Below are 9,218 nucleotides of genomic sequence, written 5' to 3'. Positions count from 1 at the left end.
AATTATATGTAAAGGGATCGGAAAAGAATCGTTACTCGCCTCTTTTCGGTGTCCTGTACTGTCACACCTGAGCCTCCTCAGGGCCTCAAACTTTGTATAGAGAGCTATTTAAATGATCCCGTGTGCAACCAGTAAAATTGGACGACAGTCTCATTTTTACGATGAAATTTCAAGATGGTGAACCGAAAGTATGATCATTTCTTTGAAATGCGATGTGGAACCTCTTAACCCTTGACTAAAGTAACCACTCCAGAAGCAAATGAAAACGTGTTTTAACTAATCGAAATTAAAAAAAATTTAAACTTTTCATCTTCTGCAGATGTACAAAGCATTATATCTAGTTTCACGAGGGGTTTTTTTTTTTACAATGACTCCATCATGTAATTATATGTTATAGCTGAGTACATGTACTTACACTAATTATGTAATAAAGCATAATTACACTAATTACATAAACAGATGATCAACGAAAAATCAATTTTCTCCTAGAACCCAAGGATATGCTCAGATAACAAAGGTAAGAGATTCTTGTCGTGAAACCACCCACTCAGGGTAGTTATTTAAGAAATTCTGTAGCCACGTCTTTCATAATGTAATTAATCCCGCAGCGGTGTCTGCCTTTCTTGGTGTGAAGGACACGTGTAAAAGGTTCAAATCAGAAGTTCATGTTCCTGTGACAACAATAACAAGCGGTAAAGTCCTTGCCAGATTCGACCCCTGGAGCCTGAAGAGGAAAAACATTTTCAAGCTTCACCTTCGTCAATCGTGCTATCGAGATTTGTCATAGGTCTTTTTTTAAGAATAAAGCTCCCCCCACCCCTAGATTTAGTAGCGTCTCTGTAAGATAGATTCCCTGAAGTGGAATTATAGGGTCAAAGACATTTTAGGGGCCCCAGGGCGGCTGAATCCGTTGAGTGTCCAACTTCGGCTCAGGTCATGATCTCACCGTTTGTAGGTTTGAGCCCCACATCGGGCTCTCTGCTGTCAGCACAGAGCCCGCTTTGGATCCTCTGTCCCCAGCGCCCCCCCACCCCCATCCCGTACCTCCTCTGCTCATTCTCTCTCTCTCTCAAAAATAAGCATTTTTTTTAAAAGACATTTTAAGGCTCTTGATCCAAATTGCAAAGGAGACCACCAAGGAGGTACTAATCCAACTACCAGCACTTTTCCAGACACTTCTCCCTCCCTTTTGCCCTTTAGTCTCTCAAGAACCAAGTAACCTTTCTGTTCGGAACTTAGCCTGGCTGCACGTGTGTTCGTGACGCCCTTCCCTTTTAATCTACATTACATGGATTTTTAACAGCCATTCTGGGCAGAAGGAGTAGGCACTTTGGACTTGCCAATGATTCTTTCTTCATTAACTCACCTTGCCTCCCAGGGTTGACCATACTCCAAGGGTCCAGTAGTAGGGGTGTGGACCTCTTGGGAAGGCAAAGGAAAAGGAAGCTTTGTTGGCTTAGTCGGTAGCCTCTGGACTCCTGACGTTGACCTTGTGGGCGTGGCCGATTTAGAATCCTGCTCTGGCATCGAACAATGGCGCTTATGATTTGGACCGTGGCCTGGCTGATTTTGATACACTTGGATGAAACCCGTGGCCACTTCCCCAGACTGACGAGCGGTTATACCCTCATTTGATTTTCTCTATCCTGTCCTCATGCCCAGACCCAGAACGTTCCTAACGTTCCGTGTTACTTACGGTGTGAGGGAATGTGATACAGTGGGCAGGCAGGCTGAAATCAAACTTGGTTTTATACAAATTAACTGTGTGGTTTTCGGGGAGTTATTGCTTCACGCTTCTTCATCTGAAAGTAGACACAATACTACTTGCTTGTGTAAGGCTACGGGGACAGAGACGATGCGATCACGAAAATAACAACACAGAAATGATACTAAAGGACTGTCCTTTACCGTTCGTGCTTTACTTACGTGATCACATTTGCATTTCACAGAAGAAGCTCAAAGCAGTTAAGTGACGTGCCCCGGGTAAAGCTGGTAAGTGGTAAAGACGCAATCTTAACTTCAGAGCCCACGTTCGTGACTGTGTAAGAATAACTGACATGTAAAATAGGACACAGCGGGATCGAGTCCAGAGAGTGAACAGGGGATCAGTGTGAAAAATATGGAAGGAATCTCTGTGTGTTGGGCAGCGTGGTGTTCCTTAAAATGGACCCTCAGACCTTCAACAACTAGGAATGATGAGAGCGAGTCGAAGCAAGGAAGCAGAAGGAAAGACAGATGGCCTTTATGGTGACCAGGAGGCCAGTGGTGAGCTCTGGTAATGAACGCAGGGAGCCAGACCAGCTAGAAACAACCTCTGCTTACCTCACCGGACGGTGGTGGGGACAAAGTGAGAAAGGAGATCCTAATAACAGTGACTTCCGATTAATGAATCCTTGCCAGGAAGCAGGCACTGGGCTGAACGTTTAGCGTATAGGAATCTTTTTTTCACCTGAAGCTTCTGGGATTCACCAAGCCTGGGTGGGGCCTGAGATTTTGTCCCAACATACTCTCCGGCGATGCTGATGCTGTTGTCCTGTGGCCCGCCCTTAGAAAAGCAAGGACACATATGCCCTCACTGAATCTTCAAAGCAGACACGTGGGGCACAGGATGAAACTGACCTAGGGAAATGTCAATCCGTCCCCTTGTCCGCGGGCGCCACGAATGAAGATCCGAACCCGGCGTCATACTCGTAGCCAGAATGCGCTGCTGTTTCTCAATTATACGTGGAGGAAAAGGATGCCTTTACACTTGTACGATAGTTTTTTGACACTTTTCTGCAAGAGTCGGTCCTACAAATGCATTATCACTAAACTCACCGAGTGATCTCCTTACAGTACCGGTAACCGAGAAAGTCTGGGAACAATTTGGTTGGCCTTTCTGTGGGCGTGTCATGGACATGAATGGCAGAAAACTGGATCTGTAATGAACAATCCAGACTGAGAAGCCAAGGAAGTGGAGGAGGTCGATTTTCCTCTAAACTCAGGTATCGCCCTTTGGGACCCTCCACTTAGATCTGTGGCCTTAGGCCAAGTCCAGCTGGGCTGATTCTCTTCCAGAAGGAGTCGTGCCCATTGGGTCTCCCCAGAGATCTTCGTTTTGCCTTCCCCCTAAAGGAATTATGGTATCTTCCAAACGTTGAAAAAATCATGAGAGATCCTGGAGAAGAGAAAAGCATCTATGTTGGCCAAGTGTTCCATAAGAGAAGCACAGAAAAAAAGTGTTGGTGCTACAAAAGAACTTTTGGAGATGGGGCGCCTGGGTGCTCAGTCGGTTGAATGTCCGACTTCGGCTCAGGTCATGATCTCTTGGTTCGTGAGTTCGAGCCCCACGTCGGGCTCTGTGCTGACAGCTCGGAGCCTGGAGTCTGCTTCGGATTCTGTGTCTCCCTCTCTCTCTCTCTCTCTGCCCCTACCCCTGCTCATGTCTCTTTCTCTCTCAAAAATAAATAAATGTTTAAAAAAAAAAAACAGGGGCGCCTGGGTGGCTCAGTCGGTTGAGCGTCCGACTTCGGCTCAGGTCATGATCTCACAGTTCCGGGCTTCGAGCCCCGCATCAGGCTCTGTGCTGACTGCTTGCTCAGAGCCTGGAGCCTGCTTCGGATTCTATGTCTCCCTCTCTCTCTGCCCCTCCTCCACTCACGCTTTGTCTCACTCTGTTTCTCAAAAATAAATAAATGTAAAAAAAAAAAAATTTTTTTTTCAACTTTTTTTTTTTTTTTTTTTTATTTTTGGGACAGAGAGAGACAGAGCATGAACGGGGGAAGGGCAGAGAGAGAGGGAGACACAGAATCGGAAACAGGCTCCAGGCTCCGAGCCATCAGCCCAGAGCCTGACGCGGGGCTGGAACTCACGGACCGCGAGATCGTGACCTGGCTGAAGTCAGACGCTTAACCGACTGCGCCACCCAGGCGCCCCCCCAAAAAAATTTTTTTTTAAAAGGAACTTTTGGTGATCAACTATTCCAAATCCTTTCTTTTGGACCCACGGAAATGAAGGCCGATGGACTACCTAAAGTCTCATCCATAGAGCTAGTTAAGGGCAGGTACAACCCAGGCTGTGACTCAGGATTCCCGATACTGAATCCAGCGCTCTTTGGAGGGAACCACGCAAAACTGGGATAGCACGTGTGACTTGTGAGTCAGCTGGCCGTATTATCTTTCAGATATTTTGACATACTTCCTCAGTTTTTGAATCGTGTGAACGTGTCTCACGGTGCCCACGAGAGGCCCTACCCCGGAACTCCTATATCAGAACCTGGGTTTTGACAGTTTCCCCCAGGTGATTTGCGTGCAGATGGAAGTTTGAGACGCACCGCTTTATAGCGTGTCAGAGTTTGTTGCCTGACGTGTTCTCCAAATTTCCCCGTGGCACATAGGTGCCACTGTTTCTCTATTTCCAATTACGTAAGCTATTCTGAGATATAACAGAAGTGCATAGGTAAGGAATCATTTTGTGTGGAGCATATCGTAACTGCTCCTGCAATCCTGAGGGAAGAAGCAGCAGCCTGCTGCAAACTGGGGCTCAATGCAAATGAGGCTTACTGACCGATTTTGAATTCTGTTTCATTATTAAGCCAAAGAAGATGCATCTCCTGCCCCCGTCCGCCCCCCTTCCAAATTGCATGATTGAAAAGCAATTTAGTTAAGGGGACTCTGCTTGTAAATATCTAATTACAAAAGCAATTTTCCCGCTTGTCTATAAGAAACTAGAATAATATGCCAATTTATTCCTTATTACGCGGTATCTGTCAAGTGAGCGAGCTTCCGAAAGGCATGGAGCTTCTTGAAATCGGGTCTCAGTTTTCCAGTAGCCAAGTACTTGGTAAGTGGGGTTTTCTTCTCTCTCTGTTAGCTCTTTTATCAGAAGATAACCGTGTGAAAGAAAGCTAAGAGTTGTGGCAAATGGTCGTGAGGGGAGGCTGAAACCCTTGTCCAAATGAAGATTATTGGCTTTTTTCCCCTTTTATCCATGCTTCATTTTTGCAGGAATAACGGAATTTACTCGAACATCAAAGTTAGCGTTGGGTTCCGACCACCTTGCGATGGAGGCCAAACTTTTGAGTCCTCTTCTCATTAGGTCAATTAAGTTCATCCCTTTTCCTGACAGCTATGTTTTGCTTATCACAAAGAGACTGGATATCGAAGCATGGATGAATAGGGGTAGATTCATCACCATTACTATATTAACAAGCTTTGTTGGTGTTGCATCAGTAGTATCCTATCAGTATACAGAAAGGTAGTATTTAGGGGCGCCTGGGTGGCTCAGTCGGTTGAGCGTCCGACTTTGGCTCGGGTCACGATCTCACGGATCGTGGGTTCGAGCCCCGCGTCGGGCTCTGTGCTGACAGCTCGGAGCCTGGAGCCTGCGTCAGACTCTGTGTCTCCCTCTCTCTGCCTCTCCCCCACTCGTGGTCCGTCTCTATCTCTCTCAAAAATAAACATTAAAATAAAAGAGAAAAAAGAAGGTAGTATTTAGTAGGTGTGTGCGTCAAAGAGAGAGATCTTTCACGGGACTGGCCTATCAGTAACGATGCTACCATTCTGTATGTAAGACTTCAGTGACATTAATATCTTCTCTTTCTGATCGGGCGTGGGGACAAAAGATAAGGCTCATTACCAGAGTTTGGAAGAGTCAAGTCACACGAGAACACGGAATAATAACTGCCACAGGTGTGAACCATTGTAGAACTTCTGGGTGATGGTGATCAGGGAGCATGGGGCAGGCTGAGGACAGAATGCCAAGGTCATCAGACAGAGTCCCTTTGGCAAAGGTGCCAGAACCTTCAGTGGAGAAAAATAGTCTTTTCAACACATGATCCTAGGATGCCTCCATATCCACATGCCAAGAGTGAAGTTGGCCCCTACCTCACACCGTATATAAAAAATAACTAAATATGGGTCAATGATCTAAATGTAAATGCAAAAACTGGAAGTCTCCTTAAATAGGGATAAATCTCTATATCCTTCGGTTTGGCAATGGATTCTTAGATATGACAGCAAAAGTGCATGCAACAACAAAAAATAACTTGCACTTCATAGTGAAAAATTTTTGTACATAAGGGAAGCAGTCAGTTAGGCGTCCAACTCTTGGTTTCCATTCAGGTCATGATTTCACGGCTTTGTGGGTTCGAGCCCCATATGAGGCTCTGCACTGACAATGTGAGTCTGGGTCGGATTCACTCCCTCTCCCTCCCTCTCCGCCCCTCCCCCACCCGCCCTGTTTCTGTCTCTCTCAAAATAAATAAATAAAAATTTCTGTACATAAAAGAGTATTATCATAAAAGTAAAAGACAACCTACAGAATAGGAGAAATATTTGCAAAGCATATTCCTAGTCAGGGTCTATTACCCACAATATAGTGACCTCTTACAACAACAAAAAGACAAACAATCCCGCTAAAGAATGAGCAGAGCACGTGAATAGATAGGTCTCCACAGAGGATCTACAATGACCAAAAATCACCTGAAAATACGCCCAACATTATTAGTCCTTAGGGAAAGGCTAATCAAAACAGTTTATGAGATACCACTTTATACCTTGTAGGCTGGCTTTGATAAACAACAACAACAAAACTGAATGTAAAAGTGTTGGTAAGGATGTAGAGACGTTAGAACGCTCATACCTTGCTCATGGAAATGGAAAACGGGCAGCTATACTATGGAAAACAGATCAGGGACTCCTCAAAAAGCTCATAATGGAACGACCATAAGACCCAGCAATTCCTCTATTACGTAAATACCCCAAATAATTGGAAACAGGTATTCAAACAAATACTTGCGTATGAATGTTCATAGCAGTCCTATTCACGACGGCCCAAAACTGGGGACAACCCAAATTTCCTCCCACTGATCAATGAACAAAATGTGATATATCCATGCAATGGAATATTATTCAGCCACAAAAAAGGAATGAATACCTGCTATGAAATGGACAGACCTCAAAACACATTAGGCTGGGAAAGGAGCCAGATCGGGGCGCCTGGCTGGCACAGTTGATGAAGCGAGCAACTCTTGATCTCAGGGTTATGAGTTTGAGCCCCACACTGGGTGTAGAGATTACTTTAAAATCTTGGGGCACCCTGGGTGGCTCAGTCGGTTAAGCGTCCGACTTCGGCTCAGGTCATGATCTTGTGGTTCACGAGTTCAAGCCCCGCGCTGGGCTCTGTGCTGACAGCTCAGAGCCTGGAGCCTGCTTTAGATTCTGCCTCCATCTCTCTGTCCGTCCCCTGATTGAACTCTGTGTGTGTGTGTGTGTGTGTGTGTGTGTGTCTCCCTCTCAAAAATACACAAACTTTAAAAAAATTTAAAAACAAAAATCTTTTTTAAAAAAAGGAGCCAGACACAAATGGTCGCATATTGTATGATTACATTTCCATATAATGTCCAGGATAGGTAGATCCATAGAGACAGAAAGTGGACTGATGTTTTCCAGGGGTTGTGACAGCTTAACGGGTGCGGGGCTTTCTATCGAAGTAACGAATTGTTTTGGAGGTAGATGGAGGTGACGGTCGCACAGCATTTCGAATGGTCTAAGTGCCGCTGAAATGTAGGCTTTAGACCACTCGTTTTATGTGATGTCAGTGTTACCGCTCACACAAAGTAATGAAACAGCAACCATCCTTGTGGTCTGCACCACGGGTAAAGGCAAACTCATTCTGCTCGCCTCCATGCTATTGGGCTCGGGCTTATTGTCCCGGTCGTCTTTCAGACGGGTGCCATTTTGTTTTGCCTGCTCTCAGCAATGCATCCTTTCAGTGTTGACCTGGGACACGGGTGTAAAGGGTTTGAAACGATCGAGACCCTAGCAAACAGCCGTAGCTTCTTACTCTCCAGCAGCTTTATTTCAGCAGGTCAGCTGATGAAGAGTCAGGGGCCACAAACCTGGCCCTAACAGAGGCCTGGAGGTAATACTCGGATGCCGAAGCACCAAGGGTATGATGGGTACTTTCTTTAGAGGTGTTCACTGAACATGTCGTGTATACATGCTCATCAGTTATATTACTGTAAATTAAACCCATTGCGAGCAATTTAAATTTTTTTAATGTTTATTTTTTTATTTTATTTTATTTTTTTTTTATTTTTTTTTCAACGTTTTTTATTTATTTTTGGGACAGAGAGAGACAGAGCATGAACGGGGGAGGGGCAGAGAGAGAGGGAGACACAGAATCGGAAACAGGCTCCAGGCTCCGAGCCATCAGCCCAGAGCCTGACGCGGGGCTCGAACTCACGGACCGCGAGATCGTGACCTGGCTGAAGTCAGACGCTTAACCGACTGCGCCACCCAGGCGCCCCTTTAATGTTTATTTTTGAGAGACAGAGAGCAAGTGGGGGAGGGGCCGAGAGCGAGGGAGACACAGAATCTGGATCAGCCTCCAGGCTCCGCACTGTCAGCACAGAGCCCGACGCGGGGCTCAAACCCGCAAACCGTGAGTTCATGGCCTGAGCCGAAGCCGGAGGCTTAACCGACTGAGCGACCCAGGCGCCCCTCATTGTAAGCTATTTAAAAAATCTCTGTTCTGCACCCTGTGGTAAAACAAAACCTGCCCTTTTACTTTTGTGTGTGTGTGTGTGTGTGTGTGTGTGTGTGAGTTATATTCATAGAAAATAAACGGGACCAATAGTTTGGGGGTGCGGTTGTCATAGGGAAAAGATGCATTACAGAAGTTGGTGCAAAACTTAAAGAAATTCAAAGAGCTCAGATTGAGAACGTTTACATTTTTTTTAAAAGATTTTGTTTCTAAGCGATCCCTACACCCAACGTGGGACTTGAACTCACAGCCCCGAGATCAAGAGTCACGGGCTCCACCAACGGACTCAGCCAGACGCCTCTAAGATTGGGAATTTTAGACTTACGCTCTACAACTCTGGCTTTTTAACTTTATGTTTTTAACCAAACCGAGTTAAAAATGTTCTCCCTAATTTACGCCTGAGATAAGGTTTTCTATAGCACCTGAGACTAATATTGTGTAATTCTATAAATTTAGCTTAGCCAGTACCTGAGTTCACCTGTGCAAACCAAACGTGGAATTCAAAATTTACCTTTTTCACTCTTTTTTTTTAATGCTTATTTATTTATTTTGAGACAGAGAGACAGAGAGAGAGAGAGTGCAAGTGAGGAAGGGCAGAGAGGGTTGGAGGAGGGGAGAGAATCCCAAGCAGGCTCCGCACTGTCAGTGAGGAGCCAGACACGGGGCTCAAACCCACGAACTGGGAGATCGTG

The 9,218-nt window shown here is 45.5% G+C and overlaps 1 non-coding gene across 1 annotated transcript; it reads left to right on the top strand.

Annotated features, from left to right (window-relative positions):
- The first annotated feature begins 5,250 nt into the window (after positions 1–5,250).
- On the top strand, positions 5,251–5,335 carry TRNAQ-UUG (transfer RNA glutamine (anticodon UUG)). Its single transcript has one exon. It is a non-coding gene; the product is annotated as a tRNA-Gln (tRNA).
- The last annotated feature ends 3,883 nt before the right edge of the window (positions 5,336–9,218 follow it).

This window comes from Panthera pardus, unplaced genomic scaffold (assembly GCF_024362965.1).
Source record: "Panthera pardus isolate Hobbes unplaced genomic scaffold, ASM2436296v1 HiC_scaffold_27, whole genome shotgun sequence".
Taxonomy (NCBI): Eukaryota; Metazoa; Chordata; class Mammalia; order Carnivora; family Felidae; genus Panthera; species Panthera pardus.
Note: the sequence above shows the minus strand (reverse complement) of the source record. Positions and strands in the feature narration are given on the sequence as shown.